This window comes from Coregonus lavaretus (genome assembly GCF_964263955.1).
Source record: "Coregonus lavaretus genome assembly, chromosome: 27".
NCBI lineage: Eukaryota > Metazoa > Chordata > Actinopteri > Salmoniformes > Salmonidae > Coregonus > Coregonus lavaretus.
The window spans coordinates 4110906-4124491 of NC_140014.1; the positions used below are offsets into that span (position 1 = coordinate 4110906).

At 42.4% G+C, this 13586-nt stretch overlaps 1 protein-coding gene across 4 annotated transcripts in view; it reads right to left on the reverse strand.

Annotated features, from left to right (window-relative positions):
* Nucleotides 1–13586, reverse strand: part of rbks (ribokinase) — a 96662-nt gene that overhangs the window by 73285 nt on the left and 9791 nt on the right. The window lies entirely within an intron of this gene.

A 13586-nucleotide genomic window follows, 5' to 3' on the forward strand; every position in this document is an offset into this window, starting at 1 on the left:
TGGCCATAATGACCATCGTTATGTTTGGAGGAAAAAGGGGGTTGCTTGCAAGCTGAAGAACACCATCCCAAACGTGAAGCACGGGGATGGCAGCATCATGCTGTGAGGGTGCTTTGCTGCAGGAGGGGCTGGTGCACTTCACAAAATAGATGGCATCATGAGGAAGGAAGATTATGTGGATATATTGAAGCAACATCTCAAGACATCAGTCAGGAAGTTAAAGCTTGGTCGCAAATGGGTCTTCCAAATGGACAATGACCCCAAGCATACCTCCAAAGTTGTGGCAAAATGGCTTAAGGAGAACAAAGTCAAGATATTGGAGTGGCCATCACAAATCCCTGACCTCAATCTTATAGAAGATTTGTGGGCAGAACTGAAAAAGCGTGTGCGAGCAAGGAGGCCTACAAACCTGACTCAGTTACACCAGCTCTGTCAGGAGGAATGGGCCAGAATTCACCCAACTTATTGTGGGAAGCTTGTGGAAGGCTACCCGAAACGTTTGACCCAAGTTAAACAATTTAAAGACAATGCTACCAAATACTAATTGAGTGTATGTAAACTTCTGACCCACTGGGAATGTGATGAAATAAATAAAAGCTAAAATAAATAATTATCTCTACTATTATTCTGACATTTCACATTCTTAAAATAAAGTGGTGATCCTAACTGACATAAAACAGGGACTTTTTACTAGGATTAAATGTCAGGAATTGTGAAAAACTGAGTTTAAATGTATTTGGCTAAGGTGTATGTAAACTTCCGACTTCAACTGTAGGTGTTCCTTTTGTCCAGGTGGGAAAGGGCAGTGTGGAGTGCGATTGAGATTGCATCATCTGTGGATCTGATGGGGCGGTATGCGAATTGGAATGGGGTTTCCGGGATGATGGCATTGATGTGAGCCATGTCAGAGCCAATGTCACTTATGCCTGAGACTACAGGTTGGGCCATGCTTACCCCGCCCTCTCTCCCCCAGGCTATGGGCTGGTGACCTCAGAGAGAGCTGTCCGTCTGCCCTCTCCTCCAATCACAAAGAGTTACAAGGCTCTTCCTTCTCCAGGGTCAGAGGGTTTGTTGGTGGCAAGACCAGGATGATAAACCTAGCTATAATTGAGATTTGGGTATGTGTTTAGTGTGTTTGTGTGTGTGTGTACTGTATGTATTTGTGTGTGTGTGTGTGTGTGTGTGTGTGTGTGTGTTTATTAGCAGGTGTGGTGGTTGAGAGACTAGGGAATTACAGTAAATCCACATAAAAATAGCTCTTTGTTGTTTTTCACAACCCCAGTGTTGATGCAGGATATTTGAGGTTGTTTTGGTCGAAACCAAAATAGGGGGGAACATATGGGAGTCCATATGTTCAGTGGTTTTGATGAATCATGTCCTATGTCTTATGTCCTTTGTCCTAACAACTAATGCCTTTCAGAATAAAGTACTCTGAGACAACATATGAATCATGATTTGTTGAAACATGTGTATGTACTAATCAATTTTAGCCTATATAACTTATCCTTGTGTACCATGCCTATAATTGCTCTCCTATGTGTCATCAGCCACACAAAATCAACTATGTAGAAGAAACGATGTAGTCTCACACTTTTGTTATTACATTATGTTCACATAATGCATCTACAGTTGATCCTGATGAATGAAACAAATCATGAGAATTGTGTACTCCCAGATTCCACATATACTCAATAAGGTATCTCTCTCTCTGAGAGAGAGAGAGAGAGAGAGAGAGAGAGAGAGAGAGAGAGAGAGAGAGAGAGAGAGAGAGGAAGCAGGGTGGTGAAAGTGTTTACACTTGTATAAGGGGGTAGGGTGTGAGAGTGTGTGGGCCAAGCACAGTAATTGCACGTACACACACATACAAGCACACGCAGGTACACACACACACAGATTCCAGTCCCGCCTTGATCAGCATCTGACCACGACTACTGGTTGTCTTGGCTGCCTCTCGAAAGGTGATTGACAGATTGGGTAAACCACTGCCCCTCCATCACCAGACACTCGTCCATTGTCTGTGTGATTGAGAGCACGCCAACCAAACGGTCGGCTACGTGCTAAAGCTCAACTCCAACCCCAGTCTGTTTTCTCCCACGCCACCAAAAGGCACAGAAAAAAACATTTGCTTTCCATTTAAACCTCTGAGTGCAGCTAAACTTTGGAACGTGCAGATGATTCAGATGAAGTTGCCTGAGAACTATTACCGCATCAGATCAGTGAAGTTATGTTGTTATGTTATCAGAAGTAGCTGTAAGTGGGACTGAGGATTGTGCAAACATTGCTAACTTTGGCCCTTTTCCTTCATTCCTTTGCAGCAGTCACGTAGATTCACGTAACATAGTAGTGCTTCAAGATAGAATCGATTATCAAAAAGGTATAATGACTTTCCAAAGAAAAGTTATTCAAGGACAGGAAGGCCTTATATGGTCATGCTGTGTTGACTCATCAACTAGCTGTTTAGGATAAGATAAGACAGGATATATAGGGCGGAAGGTAGCCTAGCGGTTAAAGCATTTGGCCAGTATCTTAAAGGTCGCTTGTTCGAATACCTGAGCGGAAAAGGTGAAAAGTCTGTTGATGTACCCCTGAGCAAGGCACTTAACCCTAATTTTCTCCAGGGGGGCGCCGTACTACTAGGCTGACCCTGTAAAATAACACATTTCACTGCGCCTATCTGGTGTATGTGATAAAAAAATAAGAGATATTTTCCCTTTCACTAGTCAGAGAGAGGTAGAGTGAGAGAGGCAAAAGGAAGAGGAGAGGGGAAGGTCGAGGTGAGGTGTGAGGAGAGGTGTGAAATACCAACCACAGGTAATTTCCCCTCACCTACAGAAATGGCTCAAATTGGCCAATGTCAACAGCCCTTATAGGTTGCATCTGGTAGCAGGTGTAACAATGTCTATATCGCAAAGGGAAAACACTATAAGGTTGGTTAGGAGGGTTTGTTAAGAGGGTAAGCTGATCCGCTGTCTTTTGGGGGGGGGGGGGGAAATCTATCGAGCCACAAACACAGGTGGCTGCTATACATTGGTGGTGGATTAGTTCCCTTAGAACTAGTGAAATGCACCATCTAGCCCATCTAGGCTAGCCTACATAAACACAATCCATCACACTGCTCCACATCCATTTCGCATCCCACCGGCTCCACATCTCACACCAGGGAGCTGTGGATGAGGCCGGCAGCAGGGGGCGCTGTCTGGCTTTGACAGTGTGGGGTTACTAGTGTGAGAGGCCACATCAGAGAGGAAAGAGGGAGCAGAGACAAAGTCAGGGGAAAGACAAGTGGGGGTGGGGGTGGGGGGGGAGAGGGACTGTGTCATAACCACCCAAACATTGGCACTTTCAGACAACTGGATTTCCAACTTCAAAGCCATGCATATCACTTTGATGGGGTGGAAAATGTATTTCAAGTTTTCAAGTACCCCCCACATCCCCATTCCCCTACTTCCTCCCACACTCCCCCTCCTGAAAAAGACCCAAAACACAGCCTCTTCCCGACAGTAGTACTGTAGGGCCTAATTGATGCAGCTCCTCCTACCCTTCAAAGTGCAAAGTTGACGACTGCATTTTTAACGAGCGAATGAAAGAGCTTGCCTAAAATGATCAAAACCGTCAGCGACCGTGTCCATGTGTTTTTGATAACTGGGGGGAGGGATGACTTTCGCAAACAGTTACAGATAAAGGTTGGGGGAGAGAATGAGATGGAAATTGTAAGGTTGTGTAGTTACTCAACCGAAACACGGAAAGGGCAAATGTGACTTGAACAGTGACCTATAATAGAACAGTACATTTGCATGGACATTCACATGGGCATTTTTTAACCAAGCGAAAAACTCTATTGTTCTGTTTAACACCCGTTGTGTTGCACAACACTTTGCAAAGGTAGCCTAAGCCTACATCAGGGTGACAAATGTTGTCTCACTTATGTGTGCTCATACACTACTCAATTGTACTTGAGATGATGAGTAATGATACAACATGTGTGGGAAGGACATTTTCACTACACTGTTCACACCACATTTACTGAGATGATATAACAGAAACAGTTAGGAATCAATTAAATCGGCTCATGGTGTCATGGTGACCAAGTTGAATCCTTTGTCTCAATGGAGTTAATTAGGTTTTACTGATGAGGTCATATCCACATCACCAGTCAATAGGCAGATCAATGGATCAGTCTCTGTCTTCTAACCTAGCCTATGAAAGCCAAACAGGATTTGTGGTACGGGTGATATTGGAAGCCAATTATACTAAACAAAAATATAAACACAACATGCAACAATTTCAAAGATTTTACTGAGTTACAGTTCATATAAGGAAATCAGTCAATTTAAATAAATTCATTAGGCCTATGGATTTCACATGACTGAGCAAGGGCGCAACCATGGGAGGGCATAGGCCCACCCACTTGGGAGCCAGGCCCACCCACTGGGGAGCCAGGCCCAGCCAATCAGAATTTGTTTTTCCCCACAAAGGGCTTTATTACAGACAGAAATACGCCTCAGCACCCCCTCAGACGATCCCGCAGGTGAAGAAGCCGGATGTGGAGGTCCTGGGCTGGCGTGGTTACACGTGATCTGCGGTTGTGAGGCCGGTTGGACGCACTGCCAAATTCTCTAAAATGATGTTGGAGGCGGTTTATGGTAAAGAAATGAACATTCAATTCTCCGGCAACAGCTCTGGTGGACATTCCTGCAGTAAGCATTTCAATTGCATGCTCCCTCAACTTGAGACATCTGTGGAATTGTGTTGTGTGACAAAACCGCACATTTTAGAGTGGCCTTTTATTGTCCCCAGCACAAGGTGCACCTGACAAGGTGCACCTGTGTAATGATCATGTTGTTTAATCAGCTTCTTGATATGCCACACCTGTCAAGTGGATGGATTATCTAGGCAAAGGAAACATGCTCACTAACTGGGATGTAAACAAATTTGTGCTCAAAATTTGAGAGAAATTGTGCATATGGAACATTTCTGGGATATTTTATTTCAGCTCATTAAACATTGGACCAACACTTTACATGTTGCTTTATATATTTTTTCAGCATATTTGTGGTAGGAGTGATACAGTGTTGCCAACTGTGGAGAAAAGCCAATATATTCACTTCCTTCTCAAAGTAGTGATGCTAAGATAGTCGCATTTATAATATTTGGTCCCTTGACATTTTAAAACGGAAGACAATATTTTTGAGACACGAAACCCATTCAAAAACAGCAACCTAAGCTTTCTTTATGCTTTATTTACATCGATTCCTGTCTATCTAAATAATTAAATCTATAACAATGCAGTACACGGTATAACATATTAATACCTTGTCGTCCTTGCCTTTCTGATGTGCCCTTCGGGGTCTGTACACCTCTGGATGAAGTTACGCCTCCATCGGCCTCATGCCATGTCACGTGACAGTAGCCTTATCTGGTGATTGTGTCTGGGGGCAGTGGTATTAATTATAGAAATAGAATGACTAGATTCCTATGGTATTAATAACCCAGGCAAGGGTGGAGGAACAGGGCTGTTCCCTTATCGGTGTCTGTATAGGGCCTCATCCATTTCGAGACATGCTGGAAACTCCCTTCCCAATATTACCCCTTGGCTTTTGTGTAAAAACTTGGCATGACAACTGATGGTAAATATAGGCTAAAAAGATGCACGGAGCGTGTTAGACCATACCTAAAAGGGTTTAGAGTCACATGGTTGTCATCGGCCCTGAAAATAGGCCTTTCCATGTTTCCATCACATTGTGATGTATATGAGCCAGAATGACTAATAAAGCTTTTCCAATTTTTTTAATAAAGCTTTTTCAAGCACAACAAAGATGTGTGGCTGTCAGTTGCATAAGATCACAGAAGATAACATGAGGATGAACTCATGTTATCTAAAAAGTATTGACAGTGCCATAACGTATGCCATGGCTAATCTCAGAACCAGGACCCAAATTTCAGAGAGACTATGCATTGGCTAAAACGTAGGGTTATTTGCATAACCCTAGTTCTATGATAATATGTAAGGGATAATCAATGAGGGGCTATGCGTTCTATGGAAAATAATGAACGGAGTGAAAAGTGTGTTCCACGACGCGCTAGCTGAGTGGAACTGACCTTCCACGGAGTTGCAACATTTTCCAGAGAACGCATTGAGCCCCGAGTTGATTATCCCTTTTATACCATGGCTATAATTTAACACATGTTCATTTGGCGGTAGAAATGTGTTAAACATCCACTGAAGTAGCTTCTAGGTTTACTAGATAGCTACAGTAGTTGCCATGGTAACCAAGCAAACAGACTTGGTAGTTTAGCTAACCAAACCATCAGTCCTAGCTTGCTATTATGAAAATCTAATTCAACAATACCAATACTGCTTCCAATTTGACTTTTGCTTTCAAAAGTAAAAAATGAACTATAACCATTGAATTCTACCTTGCAAATATTCCATGCGTTATATGGAAATAATACACACTCTAGAATGCCCTTGAAGCCAATCAGGAGTATTCAACAATGCCATGGTATAAGAGTGAGATCTCACTTTATGGGGATTCGTTCAGGCGGATTCTTTAACAGAAGTACCAATCACAGCGTTTGTTGGAGACAGACAAGTCGAGTGGCGAATGAGGTGAGCCCCTTTCCTCTTCATTAGACATCACTTGCCCTGCCTCTGGTCATTCTCAAGCAGGCCTCTCTTGCTTGCACTCTTGCGAGCAGGGAAAAGTGGTGAGATATCTCACTCATATTATCATAGAACCGGGCTTACGCAAGTAACCCTAAATTGTATAACAAATATATCGTCTCGATATCTCACTTTATGGGGATATAAACTAGTTTTGTCAAGATACCAGAATTTTGACTTCGATACTGATCCCAGGTTTAGTATCAAGATACTCAATACCATCATGATACTTGATACAAAAACAACAACAAAAAAGGTGTATTAGCCAAAGTCACAGAATGGCACTTAATCCAGAGAGATATTTTGAGTTCAACAGAATGGCACTTGATCCAGACAGATCTTTTGAGTTCAATATCTTTACATTATATATTTTTGAATTTTTAATGTATGCATTAATTAATCAATTATACAATCATACAATCAATTTGACCGATCTAACTACACTGAACAAAAATGTAAACACAACATCTAAAGTGTTAGTCCCATGTTTCATGAGCTGAAATAAAAGATGCCAGAAATGTTCCATACACACAAGAAGCTTATTTCTCTAATTTTTTTGCACACATTTGTTTACATCCCTGTTATTGAGCAGTGCTCCTTTGCCAAAATAGTCCATCCACCTGACAGGTGTGGCATATCAAGAAGCTGATTAAACAGCATGATCATTACACAGGTGCACCTTGTGCTGGGGACAATAAAAGGCCACTCTAAAAGCTGCAGTTTAGCCACGCAACACAATGCCACAGATGTCTCAAGTTTTGAGGGAGCGTGCAATTGGCATGCTGACTGCAGGAATGTTCACTAGAACAGTTGCCAGAGAATTGAATGTTAATTTCTCTACCATAAGCCGCCTCCAATGTCATTTTAGAGAATTTGGCAGTTCGTCCAACCAGCCTCAAAACCGCAGACCATGTAACCACGCCCGCCCAGGACCACCACATCCGGCTTCTTCACCTGCGGGATCATCTGAGACCAGCCACCCAGACAGCTCACGAAACTGATGAGTTTTTTTGTCTGTAATAAAGCCCTTTTGTTGGGAAAAACAAATTCTGATTGACTGGGTCCCGGTCAGTATTCGGCCATGATTACTACAAGTTTAGATAACTGGCTAGACTAACTACCAATCTAAAAATTTACATGGCTAATTGTCACCTAATTGAGTGACTGACATAACAAGAACGCAAGTGAACATCTCATATAGCGCAAGTGAACCGCAAACTTGGTTTCCAAAAACAAATAAAGCAACACCTCACGGCACAACACCTCTCCACTTATTTTAGTGTGTATGTACTGACATGTACAGTGCATTCGGAAAGTATTTAGACCCCTTCACTTTTTCCACATTTTGTTATGTTACAGCCTTATTCTAAAATGGATTAAATCAATGTTTTTCCTCATCAATATACACACAATACCCGATAATGACGAAGAAAAAACAGGTGTTTAGAAATGTTTGCACACTTATTAAAAATAAAACACAGAAATACCTTATTTACATAAGTATTCAGACCCTTTGCTATGAGACTCAAAATTGAGCTCAGGTGCATCCTGTTTCCATTGATCATCCTTGAGATGTTTCTACAATTTGATTGGAGTCCACCTGTGGTAAATTTAATTGATTTGACATGATTTGGAAAGGCACACACCTGTCTATATAAGGTCCCACAGTTGACAGTGCATTTCAGAACAAAAACCATGCCATGAGGTCAAAGGAATTGTGTGTAGAGTTCCGAGACAGGATTGTGTCGAGGCACAGATCTGGGGAAGGGTACCAAAAAATGTCTGCAAAATTGAAGGTCCCCAAGAACACAGTGGCCTCCATCATTCTTAAATGGAAAAGGTTTGGAACAACCAAGACTCTTCCTAGAGCTGGCTGCCATGCCAACTTGAGCAATCGGAGGAGAAAGGCCTTGGTCAGGAAGGTGACCAAGAACACTCCAGAGATGACAGAGCTCCAGAGTTCCTCTGTGGAGATGGGAGAACCTTCCAGAAGGACAACCATCTCTGCAGCACTCCACCAATCAGGCCTTTATGGTAGAGTGGCCAGACGGAAGCCACTCCTCAGTAAAAGGCACATGACATCCCGCTTGGAGTTTGCCAAAAGACGCCTAAAGGGACTCTCAGACCATGAGAAACAACATTCTCTGGTCTGATGAAACCAAGATTGAACTCTTTGGCCTGAATGCCAAGTGTCACATCTGGAGGAAACCTGGCACCATCCCTACGGTGAAGCATGGTGGTGGCAGCATCATGCTGTGGGGATGTTTTTCAGCGGCAGGGACTGGGAGACTATGATCGAGGGAAAGATGGAGCAAGTGCTCAGGACCTCAGACTGGGGCAAAGGTTCACCTTACAACAGGACAACGACCCTAAGCACACCACAGCAGCCAAGATAACGCAGGAGTGGCTTCGGGACAAGTCTCTGAATGTCCTTGAGTGGCCCCGCCAGAGCCCGGACTTGAACCCAATCGAACATTTCTGGAGATACCTGAAAATCGCTGTGCATTGACGCTCCCCTCCAACCTGACAGAGCTTCAGAGGATCTGCAGAGAAGAATAGGAGAAACTCCCCAAATACAGGTGTGCCAAGCTTGTACAGTCATATCCAAGAAGACTCTAGGCTGTAATCGCTGCCAAAGGTGTTTCTACAAAGTACTGAGTAAAGGGTCTGAATACCTGTGTAAATGTGATATTTCAGTTTTTTATTTGTAATAAATTAGCAAGAATTTCTAAAATTCTGTTTTTGCTTTTTCATTATGGGTTATTGTGTGTAGATTGATGAGGGGAAAAATTATTTAATACATTTTAGAATAAGGATGTAACGTAACAAAATATGGAAAAAGTCAAAGGGTCTGATTACTTTCCGAATGCACTGTAATCTAACAATACCCCTACTTCCCATGGCTATGTCCGAGAGGCTGGACAAGTCGAGACACAGGGCTCTCTCCCCTACCACTGCAAGGCTCATGGCGCGCCCACGGCATTGGATGGCACCTCTGGAGGTAACAAATTAGTATTAGTACTAATAACAAATTAGTATAGTAGACACAGTAACCTATCTGACAATAATAAATACATTAATGTTGGCGCCGTAGCATATCGACGGCATATTTCTATCTCTCTGGGGCTAGGCCTAAGCTTCCCTTCCTTTATATAATTTTTTTTAAGCTGCAATATGTAACTTTTTGGGAGACCTGACCAAATTCACATAGAAATGTGAGCTATTGATCAGTCATTCTTTTTGAAAGCAAGTCTAAGAAGAAGTAGATCTGTTCTATTTGTGTTATTTCTATACTTCATGTTCTTAAGTTTCGCTTTTGCGTCTTTTACTTTTGGTTTTGTACACCAGCTTCAAACAGCTGAAAATACAACATTTTGGGTATATTTCACAGCGGTTTAGATGGTACAATGATTCTCTACTCTATACTTGCTTGTTTTGTCACATAAAATGAAATTAGGCAAACTATTAGAATTTTAGCAAGCAGGAAATGGCAGAGAGATTTCTGCATAGTGCATCTTTAAATATTAATATCATACAGTGGAGTCTAAGCCTGTAGGCCTATGCATGCAATGCCCTGATGAATTTAGTGCTAAAATCTCTGACAGCTGAACCATGAGGTGGACATTTGTTTTAGGAAAGTAAAAAACAATAAAACAATAGGCTATAAAGTTTTGCATATGCTACACATCGAAACACAGAAATAGTGTTTACATTTTTTTTGTTATAGGCTGTTTTTAAGGTCACATAAATGTGGCTCATTTGGCCAATATCCCTTGTTTATTGATGGCGCCAGCTGCATGGGTGGACGCCCGAATGGGTTACGTACCCAATAGATATAGATGACGGGTAAATCTCTCAAATGTCCGATAAATGTAAATCTTCCCAGTTACTTGTCACGCGCCAAATCTTCCTAACAGAAACCCTGATGTATAGTATATACTGTACAATGCCATCAGAAAGTATTCACACCCCTTGGTTTTTTTCAAAATGTTGTTGTGTTACGAGGTGGGATAAAAATGTATTTAATTGTCATTTTTTGTCAACGATCTACCCAAAATAACATTTATGGAAAATAAAACACTAATATATCTATCTTACATAAGTATTCAACCTCCTGAGTCAATACATGTTAGAATCACCTTTGGCAGCGATTACAGCTGTGAGTCTTTCTGGGTAAGTCTCTAAGAGCTTTGCACACCTGGATTGTACAATATTTGCCCAGTATTCTTTTTTAAATTCTTTAAGTTCTGTCAAATTGGTTGTTGATCATTGCTAAACAACCATTTTCAAGTCTTGCCATAGATTTCCAATCAGATTGAAGTCAAAACTGTAACTCGGCAACTCAGGAACATTCACTGTCTTCTTGGTAAGGAACTCGAGTGTATATTTTGCCTTGTGTTTTAGGTTATTGTACTGCTGAAAAGTGAATTCATCTCCCAGTGTCTGGTGGAAAGCAGACTGAACCAACTTTTCCTCTAGGATTTTGCCTGTGCTTAGCTATATTCCATTTATTTTTTATCCTGAAAAACTCTCCAGTCCTTAATGATTACAATCATACCCATAACATGATACTGCCACGACTATGCTTGGAAATATGGAGAGCCGTACTCAGTAATGTGTTGTATTGGATTTGCCCCAAACATAACACATTGTATTCAGGACAAAAAGTGAATAGCTTTGCCCATTTTTTTGCAGTATTATTTAATTGCCTTGTTGCAAACAGGATGCATGTTTTGGAATATTTTTATTCTGTACAGGCTTCCTTCTTTTCACTCTGTCAATTAGGTTAGTATTGTGGAGTAACTACAATGTTGTTGATCCATCCTCAGTTTTCTCCTATCACAGACATTAAAAACTCTGTAACTGTCACCATTGGCCTCATGGTGAAATCCCTGAGCAGGTTTCCTTCCTCTCCGGCTGAGTTAGGAAGGACGCCTGTATTTTTGTAGTGACTGGGTGTATTGATACACCATCCAATGTGTAATTAATAACTTCACCATGCTCAAAGGGATATTCAATGTCTGCTTCTGTTATTTACATCTACCAATAGGTGCCCTTTGCAAGGCATTGGAAAACCTCCCTGGTCTTTGCGGTTGATTCTGTGTTTGAAATATACTGCTCGACTGAGGGTCCTTACAGTTAACTGTATGTGTGGGGTACAGAGATGTAGTTATTCAAAAATAGTGAGTCCATGCAACTTGTTAAGCTAATTTTTACTCCTGAACTTATTTGGGCTTGCCATAAAAAATGGTTTGAATACTTATTGACTCTACATTTTATTTGTACAAATTTCGAAAAACATAATTCCACTTTGACATTAAATCTCAATTGAATCCATTTTAAATTCAGGCTGTAACACAACAAAATTAGAAAAAAGTAAAGGGGTGTGAATACTTTCTGAAGGCACTGTATATAGTATAGGCTACAAAATAAATGTTCCAGTGACACTGATTCACCCAATGATGAAGATGAAGCATAGGCTACTTGCCGATGATGGCTGATGCGCTGGTGCCATTATCTCAAGATAAGATATTAGAAAAAAATAGTTAGCTTCTAAAGACAGATTAGTTTTCTCTTTTCTGCAGTAGGCATTTGCTTTCCAAACGGTAGGTCTACATTTTTCTCGCAATTGTATTTTGAAATTTATGAAAGACAAACTGACAGCCGCAACCAACATTAGACATATAATCCATAGATGGGCGGTTTCCAGTCAGGACTGGCAGCCATTGCTAGTGTACCCATGAGTTTAACAGTCAAAGTGCCAGTGTTAGAGGTTCCATAATCCTTCCTTGGATTATATCTATGGACGCAACGCAACAAGCTGTTCTATATTTGGCACACGTGCTGCTCAAATTGCGGCCTTCCCGACTGTAAGTGCTTGTGATCAAACTTAATACACAGCTATTTTTGTTTAGAAGCTATTGATCCTCTGTAGCAAGATTATGCTATTTATGTCTGTTCAGAGAGGAGTACCCCCAGCACCCCTACTTCCCGCGGCTATGTCCAAGAGGCTGGACAAGTCAAGACACAGGGCTCTCTCCCCCACCACCGCAAGGCTCATGGCGCGCACACAGCCTTTGATGGCGCCTCTGGAGGCTCGGAGGGTGAGGTCTGCAATGACGCAGATCTCCTCCCATAGGCCCTGGTTGGCTATACCGTTTGCTAGGAGTTGTTGCATCTCCATAAGCAAATCGGCATTGACATGATGTTGAACGCCCATCCTGAACGTGCGGCAGACACGTAAACCTTTTGGAAGATGGAGGCGGAAAAGCGCACCGCCTTCCCAGGGAGGGAGATGCCGGTCTGTGACATGGCATTAGGATTAATGTGGCTGACCAGCGACGATTTAACTCTTGGGGGCCAACTCCATATCCATGTTACTAAAGTACTTGGTCTGTACTTTAGTGGTTAGGGGCTTGTCCCAGTTACGTTGGGCTTCTGCCACACAAGATAGGACTACTGGGAGGAGTTGTTTACCCGGAGTGGTGTGAGAGGGGAGCCTCCTCCCGTCGAAGAAGTCCCTTTCAGCACTTCTACACCCTACGGGTTCGGGCCAGCCGATGTTTAGTCTGGATGCTGCCCGTTTTCAGACATCGATAAGCCCATATCTGTGGTTGGGTATTGAAGCTCCGCTGAGTGCGGAAGAAGGTCTTTTGGCTTCCTCTTCCTCCTCTGGGATGAGGTGAGCCATGTCCTCGCCATTGTCAATGACGAGGTCACCTTCCCCTTCTCCTGCCATTTTAAAGTAAGGGTTGTCCTGTTGAAACGCTTGCAGTGCATGCAGTACTCAGGATTAGTGAGTGCTGCTGCTGGACGCTCTCCCCCCAGGCAGACAATACACAAGTCGTATGGGTCTTTGCCTGATAGTGTTGTCCAACATCAGCGTGGGTGTGCCGGTAGTTGGGCAGGGGCATGAGTCTTG